Source organism: Phyllobates terribilis, unplaced genomic scaffold, assembly GCF_046119375.1.
Source record: "Phyllobates terribilis strain yellow unplaced genomic scaffold, ASM4611937v1 Scaffold_2__4_contigs__length_985480577, whole genome shotgun sequence".
Classification (NCBI taxonomy): Eukaryota; Metazoa; Chordata; class Amphibia; order Anura; family Dendrobatidae; genus Phyllobates; species Phyllobates terribilis.
The window spans coordinates 24,164,051-24,183,929 of NW_027362762.1; positions in this window are offsets into that span (position 1 = coordinate 24,164,051).

A 19,879-nucleotide genomic window follows, 5' to 3' on the forward strand; every position below is an offset into this window, starting at 1 on the left:
CATCCACAGATCCCCCATAACAGAGCGTCATCCACAGATCCCCCATAACAGAGCGTCATCCACAGATCCCCCATAACAGTGCGTCATCCACAGATCACCCAGAACAGTGCGTCATCCACAGACCCCCCATAACTGAGCGTCATCCACAGATCCCCCATAACAGAGCGTCATCCACAGACCCCCCATAACAGTGCATCATCCACAGATCACCCAGAACAGTGCGTCATCCACAGATCCCCCATAACAGTGCATCATCCACAGATCCCCCATAACAGTGTGTCATCCACAGATCCCCCATAACAGAGCGTCATCCACAGATCCCCCATAACAGAGCGTCATCCACAGATCCTCCATAACAGCGCGTCATCCACAGATCACCCAGAACAGTGCGTCATCCACAGATCCCCCATAACAGAGCGTCATCCACAGATCCCCCATAACAGTGCGTCATCCACAGATCACCCAGAACAGTGCGTCATCCACAGATCCCCCATAACAGAGCGTCATCCACAGATCCCCCTTAACAGAGCGTCATCCACAGATCCCCCATAACAGAGCGTCATCCACAGATCCTCCATAACAGCGAGTCATCCACAGATCCCCCATAACAGAGCGTCATCCACAGATCCCCCATAACAGCGAGTCATCCACAGATCCCCCATAACAGGGCGTCATCCACAGATCCCCCATAACAGTGCGTCATCCACATATCCCCCATAACAGTGCGTCATCCACAGATCCCCCATAACAGTGCGTCATCCACAGATCCCCCATAACAGTGCGTCATCCACAGATCACCCAGAACAGTGCGTCATCCACAGATCCCCCATAACAGGGCGTCATCCACAGATCCCCCAGAACAGCGAGTCATCCACATATCCCCCATAACAGTGCGTCATCCACAGATCCCCCATAACACTGCGTCATCCACAGATCCCCCATAACAGGACGTCATCCACAGATCCCCCATAACAGTGCATCATCCACAGATCCCCCATAACATAGCGTCATCCACAGATCCTCCATAACTGAGCGTCATCCACAGATCCCCCATAACAGGGCGTCATCCACAGATCCCCCATAACAGTGCGTCATCCACAGATCCCCCATAACAGTGCGTCATCCACATATCCCCCATAACAGCGAGTCATCCACAGATCCCCCATAACAGAGCGTCATCCACAGATCCCCCAGAACAGTGCGTCATCCACAGATCCCCCATAACACTGCGTCATCCACAGATCCCCCATAACACTGCGTCATCCACAGATCCTCCATAACAGCGCGACATCCACAGATCCCCCATAACAGCGCGACATCCACAGATCCCCCATAACAGTGCGTCATCCACAGATCCCCCATAACAGTGCGTCATCCACAGATCCCCCATAACAGTGCGTCATCCACAGATCCCCCATAACAGTGCGTCATCCACTGATCCCCCATAACAGCGCGTCATCCACTGATCCCCCATAGCAGCGTCATCCACTGATCCCCCATAGCAGCGTCATCCACTGATCCCCCATAACAGTGCATCATCCACAGATCCCCCATAACAGTGCATCATACACAGATCCCCCATAACAGCGTCATCCACAGATCCCTCATAACAGCGTCATCCACAGATCCCCCATAACAGCGCTCCCTCCACAGATCCCCCATAACTGTGTGTCATCCGCAGATCCCCCATAACAGGGACAGAGAGGTCTGGAGATAAGGATATACATAGTTGTAATCAGAATTATACCCCTTTGATTGATTAGTACAATGTAGGGTCACCTGCTGCGGTGGATCCATGAGGCTGCAAGTCAGGGTGGACTTACGGAGCCCGAGTGTCGGCACAGCAGGCTGGGAGGCACGTGCTACAAGGAGGCTATGCCGGACGGCAGACAACAGGCAGCTCTCGTGAGGCAGGAGGCCACAGAACCAGGAGGACTGATGCGGGAACGTCAGTGTCCTGCCAGTGACTCGCACGGTTTGTAAGCGTCGCCCTACTGACTGCGGTCACCGCTCTGCTCCTCCCAGTGTCAGACTGACTCTTATACACACGTTGAGCCTGCACATGAGTTAACCCCCAGTCGGACAAGGATCTCACCTTTCAGCTTCCCGTAGTTCAGGGCATTCTCCCGGGTGAGGTTTGCCTTCTGAGCGTCTCCCATCAGGAATGGAGCCACCACTTCAGCCCACTGGGAAACTGGCAGGTTCTCCTGCTCCGCGATGCGCTCTAAGACAGTGAGGAAGCCTTGTACGTCGTCCTCCGGACTCAGCTTCCTCAATGCGGAACAGACCTTGTCCCATGCCTCAGAAAGAATCGGGGTCGACGGTGGGGGCGTCTCTCAGGGCCTCAATTTGTTGCAACATCAGTTCGTTAGTTTTCTGCTGCTGTTGATACAGTAGCTGTTGCTGCTGATTGTGCTGTTGCTGCTGATTGTGCTGTAGCTGCTGATTGTGCTGTAGCTGCTGATTGTGCTGTTGCCGCTGAAACTGCAGCTGCTGCTGAGTGAGTGCCAACTGCTTTAGTAGCTCCTCCATGTTGTCGGCAGGCCTGAGCTGTAGCTTTGCAGTCTTGATCACGGACATGCAGCTGGCGTTGGGGTAAGCCTCAGTTCACAGTATCCGCATTCTCCACCATATTGTAGTGCGGCGGTGTTCACACTGTGCTGTAATGAGTCAGTGACCCACTAAAGTTCAACTCAAATGTCTTTATTTTCCAAAAACTCACAAAGAAAGGGCAAATCGTATCCTCCGGATCGCAGTTGAGGCGTCAAACAGTCCATCTCCAAAACTTGCACCGCTGTAACACTCTGAGGTGCGTCAGAGTTTTGCCTTCCTGGGTTCTGTGCTCAGGTCACACAGGCCTGTATAGCACAGAGCCTCCTGCTCTGCAGCTAGCAAACCAACACTGACTCACCCAAACCTTTGCTGCAGGGTTTTAAATGAAAACTGTGGACATGAGCCACTTGTAAAACCTGGCGGAGGGAGTGGACCGCCCCACTGCCATCCTGTAGATCACTAGCAAAATAAAAGCCCATGCCGGGTTTTACTAAATCTGCCTCGGTCAAATAGTTTGATCAAGTCTGAACTTACTTTTATTCTGCACTGCAACCACAGCTGTGTCTGTGATAGCCATGCGCTCCAGCGGGTTCAATATGCCTCTTTGCGCATCCTGGGGGATACATACCGTCCCTCGCATATGATCCCCCTCACTGCCTCACACTATCTACAACCACCAACACCACCGTTCTGCCTGCAGATACCGGTAGGTCAGTAATAAAGTCCATGGACAAGTGTGTCCATGGCCTGCTAGGGATAGGTAGCGGAAGAAGAGGACCAGATGGATGGGTATGCGATACTTTACAACGTGCGCAAATACTACAAGCAGCTACATGTTCAATCACATCCCGATGCAACCCCGGCTGCCAAAAATGATGAGAGATGAGGTCCGCGGTTGCCTTACCACCTGGATGCCCAGCAAGCACAGAGTTATGATGTTCCTTGATTACTTTGCGGCGCAGATCAGATGGTACAAATAACTCCTGAAGGGCAGGAGGCAGGGGCGTCCCCCTGAGCCTCCAACACCTCATCCTCCAGTTCAGGATAAAGTGCCGAAATGATTACCCCTTTCTGTAATATCGGGGCAGGGTTCTCATGGTCACCACCACCAGGGAAGCTCCGGGACAAAGCATCAGCCTTGACATTTTTGACCCCTGGACGGAAAGTGACAGCAAAATTGAACCTAGTAAAAAACAGGGGCCATCTGGCTTGCCTGGGGTTGAGACGTTTAGCTGACTGGAGATATGACAGGTTCTTATGGTCAGTGATAACAGTAATAGGGTGGACTGCCCCCTCCAACCAATGTCGCCATTCTCCGAACACCAATTTAATCGCCAAAAGTTCCCTATTACCCACGTCATAATTTCTCTCAGCCGAAGTAAATTCTTTGGAAAAGAAAATAAATTCCTATTAATGACCTATATAATTCAATGTGTATTACTCCCAATAAAGAGAAAACCACTGGAGTACAATGGTGCTAAGAAAAGGCAAATCTTTATTCATGATGAGATAAAATGACAGCAGTAAAACAGAACAATAAAAACCATGAAGACGCAGTGCAGACCAGGGGGCCGCAGACAGGAGAACGACTGATGATAATATTTCATTAGCCAAAGGCTACACAAGGAAAAAAGAAAAGATTCTGCAAGAGCACAACAGCCAATACATCACCTATCCATACTAATAGAAAAAGGGACTGCTATAAAAAACTGGAATAATGCTGGAATAGTTTCTGCATAAAGCAGCACACATCACTAAGTGGAGGTGGAAAACCATCTAATGGCACAAAGCCGATCTAAGATATTATTGCGGATATCAATATCCCCCCTCCACCAGCGATGTCACCAGCCTGTTATGCATCTGACGCGCCCCCTGGGCCGCGCGTGTGTGGCGGATACCCGGAACCGGACCCGTTGCGAATGCTGGGGGTTGTAGTCCTCGTGTGTCGAGGGACCCGGTTCCGTGGCTCAGGGTGGTCAACTCAAATGGCAGTCTATAAGCTGAATGTCCGACAACGCCACCCGTGGATTGCGGTCAGGATGAACCGCCGCTGCAGGGCAGACCGCTGAAGCTGGTGTTGGGGGTGCAGCAGAGCGTAGCATAACTCCCCACGGGAGGAGTATAGCCTCAGGGCAGTGTATGCGGAGGATGGGGGTGATGGTGCAGGGCAGCAGCAGTAACGACACGGAGTCAGTGATGCAGTTCAGGGCCTTTACTCACAGTTCTTATTATCCAGACCACGTCTGCAGGTAACGGCTGCCCACGTCGTACTGTGCTCACCAGGTGAGGGGCTCAGACAACTCCCAGATAACTTTGGAGCGCTTCACAGGACCCCCTTTGTGTGTCCTTTCTCTGGCCTGTCATACCCCGCCAGTGACCTCGCTTCTGTCCGGCTGCCTCAGGCCTTCTCTTGGTAAACTTGGCGCCAGTTTCCCTGACCCTATGTGGTGCCTTCCTAGCGGGTGTAGCGAGGGGCTGCGCCACGAGAAATGTCACAGCCTCCGGTTTCTAGCTGAGGGTCGTTTCCTGCCTCCACTAGTTTCGGGGACCGGTCTCCCCCTTTGGCCTGACCCTTCTACGCAGGTAGATTCGGGCGTGCAGTGGCGTCTCGCCGGTCCTCACCCCTGGGGTCCCTTCGTTCCTTGTTCCTGGAGCCTCCTCCGATCCTCTTCCTTCCCTCTCCTTCCTCCAGGCTCCGGCCTCTCTCTTAGGCCTGCCTGCGGAGCAGAGCCCATGCAGAGGCTCTGCTCCCTGTCTTCTCCTCTCACTGGATGACTCAAACTTCTCTCTGAGCTAAGATGGTGCCCACCTCTTATACCTCCCTCTAGGTGCACCCAGGAACTGCTTCCTCCCTGCTCCTGCACTACAGGGTTCCCCCTTCCTCGGTGTTCCCTCCCCCCACTCCAGCCAGGGACAGGGACTGTCGTGCTCTACTTGGAGCATATCGGTCGCCCTGCCCCCCGGAAATGTGGTGTAATGCATAGTAACATAGTAACATAGTTTGTAAAGCCGAATAAAGACTTGCGTCCATCAAGTTCGACCTGTTAGTTCTGTAGTTGCTAAAGTTGATCCAGAGGAGGCAAAAACCCCAAATGATTTGGCCAATCTTCACCTGAGGAAAAATTCCCTCCCGACTCTGAAACCAGCAGTCAGAATAAATCCCTGCATCAACCTACTATTTTATTTTATTTTTAAGTATATGCTGAAATCTGCCTGGTATCTAGAAATGCATCCAGTCCCCGCTTGAACTGGTGTAGTGAATCCGACATTACCGTCTCCTCACTCAGTGAATTCCATATTCTCACTGCTCTTACCGTAAAGAACCCCTTCCTATGCTGGTGCTGAAACCTTTTCTCTTCCAGTCTTAGTGAGTGCCCTCTGGTTACCGTAATATCCCTCCTTTTGAACAAATCCCGGGCAAGATCTCTATACTGTCCCCTAACATATTTGTACACATTTATTATGTCCCCCCTCAACCTTCTCTTTTCCAGGCTGAATAGTCCTAGTTTTGCCAACCTCTCTGGGTATTGCAGTCCCTCCATTCCCTTTATTAATTTTGTTGCCCTCCTTTGTACCCTTTCAAGCTCATTTATATCCTTTCTATATATTGGGGCCCATAACTGAGCACAGTATTCCAAGTGTGGTCTGACCAGTGCTTTGTACAGTGGAAGAACAATGTTCTCATCCTTTGCAGCTATACCTCTTCTGATACATCCCATTACCCTGTTTGCCCTTACAGCAGCCGCCTGACTTTGGGCACTCCAATTTAGTTTGCTATCAATCAAGATGCCCAAGTCCTTCTCCATCTCTGAATTCCCCAATGATTTCCCATTCAGTGAGTACTGGTGACTTCCATTTTTCCTTCCCATATGTATGACCTTACATTTCTCCTCGTTAAACCTCATTTGCCATTTAATGCTCCACCTACCCAGCTTATCCAAATCCCTCTGTAGGTCTGCACTGTCCTCTTTTGTATTAATTGTTTTACATAACTTTGTGTCATCTGCAAATATTGATATTTTACTATTTATCCGGTTGACTATGTCGTTAATAAAGATATTAAATAACATTGGGCCTAGTACAGACCCCTGTGGTACCCCACTAGTGACGCTTACCCAATCTGAGTATATTCCATTTATAACCACCCTCTGCCTTCTATCCTTTAGCCAGTTAGCTACCCACTTGCAGACATTTTCCCCCAGCCCCATCATTCTCATTTTGTATACCAACCTATTATGTGGCACGCTATCGAACGCTTTTGAGAAGTCGAGATACACGACATCCACTGGTTCCCCCTGATCTACTCGAGAGCTAACCTCCTCGTAGAAGTCAATCAGGTTTGTTTGGCAGGAGCGATTCCTCATGAATCCATGTTGGTTCGGGGTTAATAGATTATTAGCGTCAAGATGCTCCATGATTGCCTCATTAATAAAGCCTTCAAAAATTTTGCCCACAACGGACGTCAGACTCACCGGCCGATAGTTTCCGGCGTCACTTTTTGCTCCCTTTTTGAATATTGGCACTACATTCGCCTGTCGCCAATCAAGTGGCACAGACCCAGTCTCAACAGAGTCCTTAAATATAAGATATAACGGTCTGTCTATCACATGACTTAGTTCCCTTAGTACCCGTGGGTGTATGCCATCAGGTCCTGGTGATTGGTTTATTTTAATGTTACTGAGGCGTTTCTGTACCCCAGCTTGGGTTAGATTTGTCATACTTAGTGGAGGATTAAGTTTGTCACTTCTCATTTCTCCTGTTAGTTCTTTTTCCTTTGTGAAAGTTGTCGAAAAAAAAATATTTAATAGATTAGCTTTATCCTCATCTTTCTCTATGATTTTGCCTTCCTCACTTTTTATCGGTCCAATATTATCCGATTTAATCCTTTTACTATTTATATACGTAAAGAACAGTTTGGGATTTGATCTACTTTCTCTAGCAATACGTCTCTCTGTTTCCTCCTTCGCTATTTTTATTTGTTTTTTGCAGGTTCTCGTTTTTTCCTTGTAACACATTAGTGCCTCCTTACTGTTTTCCTGTTTTAATCTCTTGAATGCCTCTTTTTTGCTATTTAACGCCCCTTTTACGTTCTTGTTCAACCATATTGGTTTCCTCTTATTTCTGGCCCTTTTATTCCCATACGGTATATACCTCTCGCACTGAGTATTCAGAATTCTTTTGAAGGTTTCCCATTTACTATTCGTATTCCTTTGATTAAGAACTTTGTCCCAGTCAATAAGTTGAAGGCTTTCTATCAGCTGATCAAACTTCGCCCTCCTAAAGTTTAATGTTTTAGTTGTTCCCTTATTGATAACCCTACTGAAGGGCATTTTGAAGTCTATAATATTATGGTCGCTATTACCTAGGTGCCCCCCTATCTGTACCTCAGTTATTCTATCAGGCCTATTAGTCAATATTAAGTCCAACACGGCCTTCCCTCTCGTTGGTTCCTGCACTAGTTGGGAGAGATAATTATCCTTAATATTTGTCAAGAACCTTTTTCCTTTCTGAGATCTACAGGTTTCTGTTTCCCAGTCAATATCCGGGTAGTTGAAATCCCCCATTACAATCACTTCATTATGTTTTGCTACTTTGTCTATTTGTCCTAATAGCAGTTTCTCATTCTCCTCTGTTATATTGGATGGCTTATAGCAGACCCCCAGTAATATTTTATTATTATTTTTAGTTCCCTCTATCTCTACCCACATGGACTCGACCCCCTCTTCTCCCTCTCCTATATCTTCCCTTAGTCTGGGCTTTAGACGTGACTTTACATATAAGCAGACTCCTCCGCCTTTCCCCTGTTTCCGGTCCCTTCTAAATAAACTATAATCTAATAAATTTACCGCCCAGTCGTAGCTATCGTCTAGCCAAGTCTCTGTTATACCTACGATGTCATACCTCTCCTCCGATATAAGCGCCTGCAGCTCATCCGCCTTATTGGTCAGGCTTCTTGCGTTGGTCAGCATGCAAGATAAAACTTTGGGGTTATTTAGCATCCTATTCTTCTCTAACGATCTAACTGTACTATCCCCACCCCCCTCTCCACCCTCATTATATTCACTTCTCCCCTTCCCCCTTGCTTGCCTTACCTCCCACCTATTTCCTTGGTTCCCCCCCCCCCCCGTCTCTAGTTTAAAAACTCCTCCAACCTATTAGCCATCTTCTTCCCTAGCACCGCTGCACCCTCCCCATTGAGGTGCAGCCCGTCCCTACGGTAGAGCCTGTAGCCGACCGCGAAGTCGGCCCAGTTCTCCATGAACCCAAACCCTTCTGCCTTGCACCAACTCTTTAGCCACTTATTCACCTCCCTAACTTCCCGTTGGCGCTCCTGTGTGGCTCGCGGGATTGGTAGTATTTCTGAGAAAACTACCTTGGAGGTCCTTGCCCTAAGCTTCCTACCTAGGTCCCTGAAATCATTTTTAAGGACCCTCCATCTACCACTCACTTTGTCATTGGTGCCGATGTGGACCATGACCGCTGGGTCTTCGCCAGCCCCACCCAGTAACCTGTCAACCCGATCCGCGATGTGCCGGACTCGAGCGCCAGGGAGGCAGCACACCGTTCGGCGATCCCGGTCTTTGTGACAGATTGCCCTGTCTGTCCCCCTAATAATAGAGTCACCCACTACCAGAACCTGTCTTGCCTGCCCTACACTTCCCCCCTCCCCCTCATTACTGGAGCATACACTCCCCCGGCGGTCAGAGGATCTGTCGTGCTCCAATAATGCCGGTTCTGAACCAGCCTTCCTATACTTCTTCTCTCTATCCCTCCTAACTGTTATCCAGCTCCCTGCCTGTTCAGCCTGCACTTCCCCTCTATGCTCCACCCCCAGTATTGACCCATTGAGTGTCTGCTCGGTCAATACAGGTGCAGGTGTCAGGGTCCTGATCCACACTCCATCCTTACCTGAGAGTGAGATATTGCACATCTGGATGAGATGCAATACCTCTGTAGCAACCGAGCCCTCGGGGTGCTACACATCCATGTCATACTAAGAATATAAAAGCATAGGTGAAAAAGAGTAAAAAAACCTGAGCAAACACTGCAAGAAGCGCCCCTGACGCGCGTTCCGCGTTAGCTTGTCCGAGGAAACATCGGGTTGACTGAGTATAGGTTCAGTGGCAAAATGATTCTTTAACCCCTTAAAAGCCCAAGATGTACCAATATGTACCTGCGCCCTGGGCTTTAAGAGCCAGGTACGTATTAGTACGCCCTGTTGATCGCTGCCGGGTGTCAGCTGATTGTCACAGCTGACACCCGGTGCTATGTGCTGGGAGTGGTCCCACACCACTCCCGGCACATTAACCCCAGCATTGTGGGGGCAAGGGGAGGTGATCGCGTTACTCACCTCTCCTGCCGGCATCCAACGCTGTCTGTCGCAGCAAAAAAAAAAAAAATCCACCAACAATAAAAATATAATGTACCCATCAATAAATATTATTATGAAAAAAAATAAACCAATAAAATTACACATATTTGGTATCGCCGCGTCCGGAATGACCTGGCCTATAAAACTGTCCCACTAGTTAACCCCTTCAGTGAACACGGTAAAAAAAAAAAAAACGAAGCAAAAAACAATGCTTTATCATCATACCGCCAAACAAAAAATAGAATAACACGCGATCAAAAAGACGAATATAAATAAAAATGATACCGCTGAAAACGTCATCTCGTCACGCAAAAAACAAGCCGCCATACAGCTCCATCAGCCAAAAAATCGAAAAGTTACAGCTCTCAGAATAAAGCGATGCAAAAAAATAATTTTTTCTATAATATAGTTTTTATTGTGTAAAAGTGCAAAACATAGAAAACGATATAAATGTGGTACCGCTGTAAACGTACTGACCCGAAGAATAAAGCTGCCTCATCAATTTTACCACACGCGGAACAGAATAAAAAAATTAATAAAAAAAACACAATTCCTGAATTGTTGGTTTTTGTTTATTCTGCCTCCCAAAAATCGGAATAGAAAGCGATCAAAAAATGTCATGTGCCCGAAAATGGCGCCAATAAAAACGTCACCTCATCCCCCAAAAAACAAGCCGTCACATGACTCTGTCAAAATATGGAAAAATTATAGCTCTCAAAATATGGCGATGCAAAAACTAGATTTTACGAAAAAAATGTGTCTTTTAGTGTGTGACAGCTGTCAGTCATAAAAACACCATATGATTCTGGCATTGCTGTAATCGCACCGACCCGAAGAATAAAGTCGTCTATTCACTAATGTAATGTCCTTTAAAACAAGTCAAAATGAGGCTGAGTATTGTGTGTCTCCTCCACGTGCCTGTATGACCTCCCTACAACGCCTGGGCATGCTCCTGATGAGGCTGAGTATTGTGTGTGGCCTCCACGTGCCTGTATGGCCTCCCTACAACGCCTGGGCATGCTCCTGATGAGGCTGAGTATTGTGTGTGGCCTCCACGTGCCTGTATGACCTCCCTACAACGCCTGGGCATGCTCCTGATGAGGCTGAGTATTGTGTGTGGCCTCCACGTGCCTGTATGACCTCCCTACAACGCCTGGGCATGCTCCTGATGAGGCTGAGTATTGTCTGTGGCCTCCACGTGCCTGTATGACCTCCCTACAACGCCTGGGCATGCTCCTGATGAGGCTGAGTATTGTGTGTGGCCTCCACGTGCCTGTATGACCTCCTTACAACGCCTGGGCATGCTCCTGATGAGGCTGAGTATTGTGTGTGGCCTCCACGTGCCTGTATGACCTCCCTACAACGCCTGGGCATGCTCCTGATGAGGCTGAGTATTGTGTGTGGCCTCCACATGCCTGTATGACCTCCCTACAATGCCTGGGCATGCTCCTGATGAGGCTGAGTATTGTGTGTGGCCTCCACGTGCCTGTATGACCTCCCTACAACGCCTGGGCATGCTCCTGATGAGGCTGAGTATTGTGTGTGGCCTCCACGTGCCTGTATGACCTCCCTACAACGCCTGGGCATGCTCCTGATGAGGCTGAGTATTGTGTGTGGCCTCCACGTGCCTGTATGACCTCCCTACAACGCCTGGGCATGCTCCTGATGAGGCTGAGTATTGTGTGTGGCCTCCACGTGCCTGTATGACCTCCCTACAACGCCTGGACATGCTCCTGGTGAGGCTGAGTATTGTGTGTGGCCTCCACGTGCCTGTATGACCTCCCTACAACGCCTGGGCATGCTCCTGGTGAGGCTGAGTATTGTGTGTGGCCTCCACGTGCCTGTATGACCTCCCTACAACGCCTGGGCATGCTACTGGTGAGGCTGAGTATTATGTGTGGCCTCCACGTGCCTGTATGACCTCCCTACAACGCCTGGACATGCTCCTGGTGAGGCTGAGTATTGTGTGTGGCCTCCACGTGCCTGTATGACCTCCCTACAACGCCTGGGCATGCTCCTGATGAGGCTCAGTATTGTGTGTGGCCTCCACGTGCCTGTATGACCTCCCTACAACACCTGGGCATGCTCCTGATGAGGCTGAGTATTGTGTGTGCCTCCACGTGCCTGTATGACCTCCCTACAACGCCTGGGCATGTTCCTGATGAGTCTGAGTATTATGTGTGGCCTCCACGTGCCTGTATGACCTCCCTACAACGCCTGGGCATGCTCCTGATGAGTCTGAGTATTCTGTGTGGCCTCCACGTGCCTGTATGGCCTCCCTACAACGCCTGGGCATGCTCCTGATGAGGCTGAGTATTGTGTGTGGCCTCCACGTGCCGGTCTGACCTCCCTACAATGCCTGGGCATGCTCCTGATGAGGCTGAGTATTGTGTGTGGCCTCCACGTGCCTGTATGACCTCCCTACAACGCCTGGGCATGCTCCTGATGAGGCTCAGTTTTGTGTGTGGCCTCCACGTGCCTGTATGACCTCCCTACAACACCTGGGCATGCTCCTGATGAGGCTGAGTATTGTGTGTGCCTCCACGTGCCTGTATGACCTCCCTACAACGCCTGGGCATGTTCCTGATGAGGCTGAGTATTGTGTGTGGCCTCCACGTGCCTGTATGACCTCCCTACAACGCCTGGGCATGCTCCTGATGAGGCTGAGTATTGTGTGTGGCCTCCACGTGCCTGTATGACCTCCTTACAACGCCTGGGCATGCTCCTGATGAGGCTGAGTATTGTGTGTGGCCTCCACGTGCCTGTATGACCTCCCTACAACGCCTGGGCATGCTCCTGATGAGGCTGAGTATTGTGTGTGGCCTCCACATGCCTGTATGACCTCCCTACAATGCCTGGGCATGCTCCTGATGAGGCTGAATATTGTGTGTGGCCTCCACGTGCCTGTATGACCTCCCTACAACGCCTGGGCATGCTCCTGATGAGGCTGAGTATTGTGTGTGGCCTCCATGTGCCTGTATGACCTCCCTACAGCGCCTGGGCATGCTCCTGATGACGCTGCGGATGGTCTCATGTGGGAACTCCTCCAGGATGGCACATCAATGCGAGCTGTGGCAAGAAGGTTTGCTGTGTCTGTCAGCGTAGTGTCCAGAGGCTGGAGGTGCTACCAGGAGACGTGGAGGGGGCCGTAGGAGGGCAACAACCCAGCAGCAGGACCGCTACCTCCACCTTTGTGCAAGGAGGAACAGGAGGAGCACTGCCAGAGCCCAGCAAAATGACCTCCAGCAGGCCACAAATGTGCATGTGTGGCACCCCAGGGGGTCTGGTTGCCACAGTGATAGAAATATCACGTCTGAGAGCAAGTGGGAGGTTCCCTGGTCAGGAGCCCTTGAACATGCAACACCTCCTGTCCAGACCAGATAGGGGAGGAACCTGCCCTATATAAACTGGATCTGGGGTGGGGTTAGTGAGTTAGAGCCTGGAGTGAAGTTCCAGACACAGGGAAAGCAACAGCTAGGAGCTCTGTAGGAGCAGGAGCTGAGTGCCAGGGACTGGAAGCAGATATTGCTCGTCCTGGATGAAGATACTACGACCAGACAACGGAGTCCGAGGTTGTGAGGATCTCTAAGTCCAGCAGCAGAAACCAGCCGGCAGGGGATTCCAGGTCCTCTGGCCATAGAAGCCCGGAGGCTCAGTCACGAGCAAGGGACCAGCACCGCCATCGAGGAGCGGAGGCTATTAGAAGGCCCCAAGTCACCAGCCATACGGGTGAGCACCACACGGTATACTCAGGGACGTGGGCTACTTCCACTCGCTTACAGCAAGGTAGCCAGGAAGAGTGCAGATAGATGGGGAGGCCTACAACTCCACCTGGCCAGGGGAACTCCTGTTTGTCCACAGACTGACCAGGCCTCTTATGCTAGCCAGTACTCCCGGGAGGGTCTGCCTTATCATCATCAGTAAAGACCCTGAACTGCACTGCAAAAACTCTGAGTCGTTCCTGCTTCACCCGTGCACCATCACTCCCATCATCCACACTCACTGCCCTGAGGCTATACTCCTCCCGTGGGGAGTTGTCCCATCCTCTGCTGCGCACACAACACCAGCCTCAGCGGTCTGCCTCGCAGCGGCGGTACACCCTGACCACAATCCACGGGTGGCGTAGTCGGACATTAACCTAAAACATATAAAAGACTGCCACTTGTTTGACCACCCTGAGCCACGGGACCGGGTCGCCGCCACAGAGACTACAACGCCCAGAGACCCGGCTCCGGGTAACCCACACGCGTGCACACACGGCCCAGGGGGCGCGTCAACTTTGGCGTAGTCGGCAGGATTGTGACCAACCCGCCACAAACGGGTATTGCGCGCCTGAAAAAGACTGTACACGTACCTTAAAAAGAAGTTTCCCGCCATCCGGAGCCGTCTCCCGCCATCTTCAGTCGTTTCCCGCCGCCTTCAGCCGTTTTCCCGCCACCGGACGCCATCTTCAGGACGCCGCGCGGGAAGAAGTGGGGCATGGACGTCCAAACCGCGCGAGACCTGAAGCCCCGCCCTACGCACCGACACTGCGCAAGGTCCTGGAAGGAGAGAGAGCGACGCTGACGTCACCAGGACGCGACGCAAGGTCCTCGCCCGGAGCAGTACCAGCGGAGCCGCGGCCTATGGAAGAAGAGCAACAAAAGGTAGGCCACGGTTAACTAGGGGGGCGGAAGATACCAGGAATGGAGGGAGCTCCCACCGCCAGTGCGGCCACTGCCGCAGTAATGCCATTTACAATGCCTTACATCCCTGGAGCAGCCTGGCTGCCCCAATACTCAGGGGAGTCGCATACCCTAAGCGACTTTAAAGAGAAACTATACAGCCTATTTAAAGTGTACCCCCTGACGGAGGGACAAAAAGTGAGCATATTGATAGGCCAGCTAAATGGCACAGCCCAACGTGAAGTAAAGTCCTGGTCAGTCAGGGACAAGGAGACCGTGAAGGAGATCTTAGCCCGTCTGAAGGACACTTTTGATACCCGTACCTCAGCAGAGATCAAAATGAGATTTTATGGGTGCAAGCAGTGGGCCCAAGACAGTATAAGAGACTATGCTTTGAATTTGCAGGAGGCCCTGGGAGCCATTAAGCAGGCAGACCCTGACAGTGTGCGGAATGCAGATGAACTGTTGACTGAGCAATTCATTGAGGGTCTGCTGTCCAACGCCCACCGAACCCAGTTACATGCAATGGCCTTGCAGAACCCTGGTTTAGACTTTGCAAAGTTCAATGACAGGGCCATCCGGGTGCTCCGAGAACCGGCACCGGGTAGCGCTGTAACCCACCGGCGCCCTGCTATTACCTATCACCAGGAGGTGGCGCCCTTGTCTACAGAGTCTGTAGGAGCTAGTGCGCAGGCTTTGGATAAATACCCGGCTGCAGACCTACACCATCAGGTCCAAGAACTGACCAAAAGCATTGCCGCATTAACCAGGACTGTGCAGTCGTTACAGGTATCCTCTCCAGGAAGGATTAAGCTGGCCACCAGTCCGGAGGACGTCCCGTGGCGCCGACAGAGGAGGATCCCATCGTCCAGAGGAAGACCCAGCGACCGCTACAACGAGGACAGACAGCCCATCTGCCGCCGCTGCAACCAACCAGGACATATGGCAAGGTACTGTAATTTAAACGAGTCCAACCTGGGGCAAAGGGCCAACCCCCAGGCGTAAGATCATCAGGCCCATCAAACTGGCGTGACAAGTATGTGGGGGGACGTCTGGTCTTGCCTGTGGTACTGGATGGCATTCCCATGAGTTCACTGTTGGACACCGGGTGGCAGGTAACCACCATCCCCTATGTGCTTTTCAAGCAATACTGAGATGACACGGATATTACCCGTTACCCAGATAATGACTTGAGCATCATCGCCAGTAATGGTCAGCCCGTGCCGCAGATCAGGTTCAAGGAGGTAACCATCAAAATTGGTAAAGTTGAACTGCCGGCGCAGGGACTGATTATTGTGGACATTGACCGTCGTGAAAGTCACCCTAAAATAACCTTGGGTACTAACGTTATTGAGAATTGCCTTTCAGAAGTAATTGCCATTTTACAGCAGGTTGCGTTTGTTATAGCAGAAGATGAGGCCCCTCAAATTCAAAGACCCCATCTATGCTATATAAGTCTGAAAGTTACTTTAGGTCAAAATAACACCAGCTGTGAATGTTCCTTCTTGAATCAATAATCCGTCCTTGCTAGTCATCAGAATGTATCTGATTAAATGTGTCTAATTAAATGTGTCCGAATAAATGTTTCAACACAAGCATAGACATCACGAGACTAGAAACTAGTCTTTATGTGCTAAAATTGTTTAATCAAACCATATATGGTAAATCCGTTTCCTACCTTCAGGGTGGATATAAACCCATGCTTTGTAATAAAGTTTAGAGCTTGTTGACACGTACATCCTTGTCCTGTGTCTCAGTCTCTCCGAGCTCGTAATCCAAAGGATAGAAGACTCAGAATGCAGTGACGACAGCTGGCGCCTCGAACAAGGACCTTGAGTTAATCTACCCAGGGGTGCTCGACCGGTCCAAGACGTGGGACGAGTGAAGCTCTCTGTTGGTGATATATACAGTGCTGAGGTAAGAATAAGTGTTATATTCTACCTAATTATATCACTACATTGAAGAGACTCCCTCACCACCGAGCGGTCAGCTCCCCAGGTAATTCACAGATTGTTGTCTGGCTCAGGTCCCTTTGAACCAGTAGAATTCCCTCAGATAAATTGACAGTCCTGCCTTCTATCCTTTGGAAAAACTTAAGAATGAAAGTATGGATCTGATGATTGTGTTGTGGGTGTGTCTCGGGATTGGTGTTTTTGGTCTGTTTTTCTGGTTGGCGTATAAGTCCTGGAAGGCTAGTAGTTGAATGGTTCAGAAACCTTTGTGGCCCATTGTCTAAGTGACCATTGTCTAAGTGACTGAGGAGTCTACTCTAAGTGAGGAGAACCAAAAAAATGGGGAACCAAAATGCCAAGGAAGGCATTACTGCCAAAGACTTAGTGGTACGCAGAGAAGGGAAACAGGCACTGATTGGAATTGACAAAATATTGTGTAAAGCGGGAATGAATGAGAATGGAGAGATGAATGGAGAGAAATGGAAATCCTTCTTTAACTGCTATCATGGATGGCTGAAAGATAAGGGTCTGTTGAAGACAGTGGATGTATGGATGAATGCATGCGCTTATTTTAAAGGAAAAATTGAAGAATTAGGAGACGGACGTTACAGACTGACAAAAACCGGAGTGACAGATTTTTCTCCCTGTCCGTTCCCGACGTCACCCAGCTCACCCCCACCCCAGTACCAGAATTCTCAGGAACCCAATTGTTGGGTTTGCCCCAGATGTGGACAGCAGAACCCCTTGACAGTAGACATCTGTGTGGCATGTGGAGGACCAAGACCCCACCCAGCTAGTCTATTCCCAATGAGGACGGTAGTTGTGCCAGGAGCACTGGGAGCAGCAGCAGCAGCAGCGGGGGGGGACGCAGTTGTTCCAGGTCAGGAAGCTCGCACAATGTTAATGTATAGACCATGGAGTCCCTCAGAGCAGTTGGCGTTGATCTCCCAACTGCCAGATCCATCCCAGTCCCCTATGGGTTTCGCTAGAATGATCACCTCCATACAGGATACTTACCATGCCACTAGAATAGATCTGCAAGGGGTAATTAAGGGGAAATTGGCAGATGAAGCTCGGTATGACAGACTGATGGACGAAACTTATAAACAATATGACAGTAGAACGGGCCCTGATGTAGCGGAGGCTAATGATGCAGCAGCCGGGGTTCTGTACGTAAAAGCGTTGGTAAAAGCATGTCAAGACAGGCAAGCAGAAAAGCAAATTACACTAGAAGATAGAGTGCAGGGGAAGGAGGAAGATCCTAAGGATTATTTCTATGCATTAAAGAAAACCTGGTCAGAAATGGGGTTCAACCCCGGAAATAAGACTAGTGAGAGGGTATTAGCAAGTGCTTTCATGAATGGACTAAAGAAGGAGATTGCAGAGAAGGTAAAAGCAAGTAGACCGGACTGGAGATCAGTGAAGGCAGAAGATTTAGCTAGAATAGCTCAGGGGGCACAGCATGACATAGCGCAGGCAAAAAGAGCTGCCAGAATACATATAGTAGAGACGACCCCCAGAAACAACAGAGGCAGAGGACGGACTGAAGGAGGAGGACAGAAACTGTGTTACGGATGTAAAAAGCCAGGACATTTTAGAAAGGACTGTAGGACCAACCCGTATCCAAATGCTCAGAGTACGGGTCCTCCAGCCGACCAAACAACGCACCCATAGGATGAGGGTAGCTTGCACATGAACCCCCTCATCTCCTTACCCCCAACTCCCAGTTGTATAGTGCAGGTGAACCTACCAGGGGGACATGAAATCGATTTTCAAGTAGATACGGGGGCCGACAATTCAGTAATTACGCGAGGTGATTGGCCATACACTGACACTGATTTTTCACATCATGTCATTGCCACCTCCTTCAATTCCCCGTCTGTCCTGCTCCCTGTCACCAAGAGAATTCCCCTACAAATTCAAGGAGCTACTGTACATAGCCAGCTCATGGTATCGCCCCGAGGCCAATGTAACCTTTTGGGAAATGATGTATTGTCAGAATTACAAGCACATATTGAGTATCATCCCGATGGCACTGTCACCATGACCCCAGGTTTAAAACCAAGTACCCTTTGCAAAATTATGTCACTAGATATTGCCAGCATAGAAGAGACAAATGAGTTTCCCCCGATATTGGAGCAGGCTGTACCACATGATTTTTGGGCCTCAGACAAAACAGATGTTGGTAGGTTAAGAGTTCAACCAGTAATGGTAAAATTAAAACCAGGAGCCATCTTGCCTCAACAGAGGCAGTATCCCCTTAGCTCGGCTCAGGAGAATGCCATAGCCCAGCAAGTCCAAAAATTACTACACAGGGGAGTCCTAGTCAAAACCCAGTCCCCTTGCAACACTCCCCTGTTCCCAGTAAAGAAAAAGAGCGTGCCAGGACAACCAGCCGCATATAGAATGGTCCATGACCTCCGGTTGGTTAACAAAGCCACAGAACTTCTAACACCAGTAGTGCCCAACCCGCATACTCTCCTGTCACAGATACCTTCTAACTCTCTTTGTTTTTCAGTGGTCGATTTGGCAAATCCATTCCAGAGACTGCAAATTGATTATATTCAGCTGCCAAAGTCAGGATCATGGGAATATGTGTTGGTCTGTATTGATTTGTTCTCAGGATGGCCAGAGGCTTTCCCGATTGCCAAAGCCACGGCTGCGGCAACCGCAAAGAAACTGCTTGTGGAGGTGGTCTGCAGGTATGGGGTACCAGAGGTAATTGAGAGTGACAGAGGTACACACTTCACAGGTGAAATAATGAATGAAGTCATGTCAGCTCTAGGAATTCAACAAGCATTCCACACCCCATATCACCCACAAAGTAGTGGAAAAGTGGAAAGACTGAATGGGACATTGAAATTAAAAATTCAGAAAGCCATGGCTGAGACAGGAAAACCATGGCCGGACTGTTTACCGCTTGCTCTGTTTTCAGTAAGATACACGCCTAATAGAAAGACTGGACTCTCTCCATATGAGATATTGTTTGGCAACGTACCCAGCCTAGGGTGTTTCTATCCGCAAGCATTAGAAATGAACAACCATGTGCTAAGTTCCTACGTGAGGGCTTTACACAAAAAGATTAAGCAAGTACATGATAATGTCTTCAGTTCTCTTCCAGATCCAGATCAAGACTCTAGCAGCCATAAGCTGCAACCTGGAGACTGGGTGGTTATAAAAAGACACGTGAGGAAAAGCCTAGATCCACGGTTTGACGGACCCTTTCAAGTTCTGCTGACCACAAGTACAGCCATTAAGCTAGAGGGAAAAGAGGCCTGGATCCACGCGTCCCATTGCAAAAAGATACTAGGAGAACCAGCGGACAAAGAATGATGACA